Consider the following 3,736-nt stretch of genomic DNA (forward strand, 5'->3'; position numbering starts at 1 on the left):
ATTAGCAATACTATATTTTGTTCGCGCGTTAAAAAGTAATGCTGCTGCAATGGTCCGTCATATTGTCAGCACAAATAATCTAATTGCATTTATACGCGAAGTTTTCCTTTGTTAAACATGTTTACTATAAATCCGCTGTAACTGACAATGCTCACCAACATAGCTCCTAATACAAATTCTTTAAAAACGATTAACTTCTTGTAAACATTTTCAAGCTGAATAAACCATCAAATAGAAGCGTACTTGAGCCAAAACTTGAGGAATGAAAAAAATTTGCGCTCCACGGTTAACATGACAAACCCCTTTACTACGGCGGGCCAGATATAATATTATACAATATATTATACAGATAAAAACAGAGACAGAGGCACAGATACTGTAAATACCCTTTTTACTGTCATTGTTACTCTGGACAGTATCAATGTATATTCTAGCTAAATATAATATGGGCCTAACTGCAATAAACGATTAGACATATAGCCCATACATTGCTGTAGCATAATACAGTATTGCCTAATCTGATATCTCATAAATATTGCTTCTTTCTTACAGCAGGACAATTTACGACCTCTCTTCCTGACCTGACCCAGTTTGACCTATCTTGGCACCATCGCCCAGTTCCTCCAAATCTCCCTCAAACTGAATCATGACCCTCTGCTACACCAGTGAATAACAAGGGAAATTTTGAAGTCGGTGGGTGGAGCCTGACATCTGTCACCGCCCCCTTGTGCCTCCCGCAGCCATTCAAAGGGAAGGAAATGCTGTGGACAAGAATCGTGATGATGTTGTTTACGTATTTTTTAAAATTCGGATTCAACTTTTAGAGGATATAAAAGATTTTCGGCAAACTATAATCAGTAACTGATACGCGAAAAAAATCGGTGCAAAAATGAAAGGCGAAAATGATTCATCATAGCCGGGGATAATTTATTACTGGTGTAAAAGCGGAGACACGTGAATTCAAGTACAGTGAATAACACTAAGTCGGCACTAATGTTATAATCTTAAACAACTAAAAATGAGAACTCTGAACTAGAATTAAAGACTTTAAATAACTAATTCGACTCCTACAGGATCATAGTGGCAAGGAGGAGACAACGGGTGACGAGGGGAGGTCGGGTGGGTGGCACGCTGCCCTGCGCGCGCCGGTGCCACAACCACCAGCCTAGTGCCCAACCACACCTGTTGACCCCACGCTCAGTAGCCCTTCGTACCACCTACTGGGCAGACCATCTCCCCTCACGCTGTTCGGGGCCACGAGCATAACTCGGTCCCGCCGCCGCGAGGAAGTTCCCCTCGACGCTGAGATCAGTTAAGGCGATGCTGAATAACTGCAGCGCCTTCCCCATCCCCGCGTTCACAGCAAGCGTGACCACCACGCACAGACATTGTAAAAGGCAAGGAGTGTTATAGTGTCAACTATAGCGAAAGGCAGAGTGTAACTCGTGTCCCTGGGAGGTGCAGCGGGGGACCCACAATACACCACCTGCTGAGCCAACCACACTACCACCGCTACCACTGCCTACGTCGCTCAACCTCTGCCAGGTCATCTATACCACGGTAACTACTGATGGTTTAACTACACAGGCGATCGGAGTGTTTTGCAGTCCCGAACCAAGAAGCCCTCTAATCAGCCTTAGTCGTCAGCGCCCTCAGGCACAACCCCGCTTGAGGATGCCGAGGGCCTTTCTGCTCACTAACAACCGCTACTCGCCTGACGACCCTCCGCCAGAATCCACCCTTGAGGATCTTTCTGCAGCTGTTCCCGTGGACCCGCCGAGTGTCGAACTTCCTCCTACGCCGACCTCCACGCCCTCGCCGACCGCAGGTAAGGAAATTTTGCAGTGTCGTGTCGTGCATGTTGATTTTCGAATGTGCGAGAACAAACCAGAATTAACTGCGAGTAGACGCAGTAAGACTGGCTTTGCCAGAAGCCGCTGAAATAGTTTATTTCCTTTCATAAAATGCGGAACGTCCAGTTTGACAATGTCCCTTGCATTTTCATAATCAACGCTTTTGCCACATAATTAATTCAGTCGTTAGCCAATCACCTCTAATTCCTGGGAAGACAAACTCGGTGGTTATCTTATAATTTACAACACTTAGAATAACTCATTGTAAGAGTAAATAAAACAGTATGGTAATGCATAAGGTGAACAGTTTTGTTTGATCTATAAATAACATTTTTATCTTTCAATTACTTCGAGTCCCATTTCTGAAAAAAGTTGTCCCATATAAACACGCTGAAACGGCTTTGTGGAATTGCCTTACAAAGCAATATTTGTGGGATTCATCTGCATGTGTGGAGGGCAATCACCTCAGAGACAGGATATCGCATAAATTGTAGATATCACGCGACAGTCTTACTTTTAAGATAGCAGGTTCTGTTTTAATACGCTAATCAACTCGGTATGTAAAACTGAATTATAAGAGAGCGAAGGGAGCAATTTGATTTTTTTCTTTTAACACACCAATCGAGGATTTTAAAGATAACAGTTTCTAGCACATTCCCTTTTAACGCCCTGTCCGTGGAAATCTGTGATATTTAAACAAAGAAATTACTTCAAGTCGTCTGGCAGACTGATGGCGCGACCTGAGTCCTGGCGGTGACCCTTTCCCTCATTAGACCCATAATGACCCTTCTAGAGTGCCAGGTCACTTTACTTCCGATGACGAGGAAGGGTATTTCTGGAGTAATTCCATTGACTTTAGCTTTTATGAACAAAGATGACTTATCTTGTATATTAACTCGTCTTATTGTATATTTCTTTACAACCCATCAGTAACCATTAAATTCCTTTGTCGTTTTATTAGTAAAAGTCGACTAAATGTAGAAAATTCTTACACGGGGTCATCTCAGGTCAAGACGGTGGCATATCGGTGGTCAAGATCCGGTTACGAGTCAGGTCATCTCGGCTTCTTGTGTTCCTGTGTAATCTATACATGGCACTGAAAGAAGGGTTGTTAAGTTCATTGTACATGTCAATATGGAAGGCATTACCGAAATTCGGCTGCAGTCTACGTTCCCATAATTGTAAAAAAAGAAAAACATTAGATATGTATCATTATGACGTTTATAGTAACCATTACAAATTATGTTTACTTCTTGTTCACAGACCTTTGTCATGTGTGGGAGATTTAAAACCAATGCAAACTCTAATTCGTATTTAGTGCTACATTGATAAACACAGATGTTTATCTTAAAGAAAATCTTACCACGGATTAACGAAGTAATTTCACTGTCTGATATTTCCTGAATCTGCAGGGGGGGGGGGGTCATAGCGTGTGCATCCAAAACATATGTTCACGGATTCGTGTTAAGCCTATGCTTTGTTCAACGTAATTTTTACGAAATGCTTTCCTTTCAAAGCAATGTGATCATGAGATGTTTCCATACGCTCCGTCATGTAAACCCCTTCGAACAATGCTTCCTTTTCTCTCTCACTCATTTAAACACCCTCAAAACATGCTAATTTTAACCCGAGGGGAAATGTCGGCTTCCTATTCTCCTCCTGACATCACCACCTGAGCCTTACTCCCCCTCACCTCCTGCGCCGCCGCCTCCCCTCACCACGCCCCCCGTGCTTCCGGAGTGTCTCTTGCGGTATGTCATCCAGGCCCACAAATCATCCGTCCGCCGGCGGCTCTGGCGGCTCCGGGCCCGCGGTGGGGGCCCTGGAGGCTGCGGGAGAACACACACGTGTCTACCACTGACTTACATGATTCACTTACACAC

Source organism: Penaeus monodon, chromosome 20 (genome assembly GCF_015228065.2).
Source record: "Penaeus monodon isolate SGIC_2016 chromosome 20, NSTDA_Pmon_1, whole genome shotgun sequence".
NCBI classification, from domain to species: Eukaryota; Metazoa; Arthropoda; class Malacostraca; order Decapoda; family Penaeidae; genus Penaeus; species Penaeus monodon.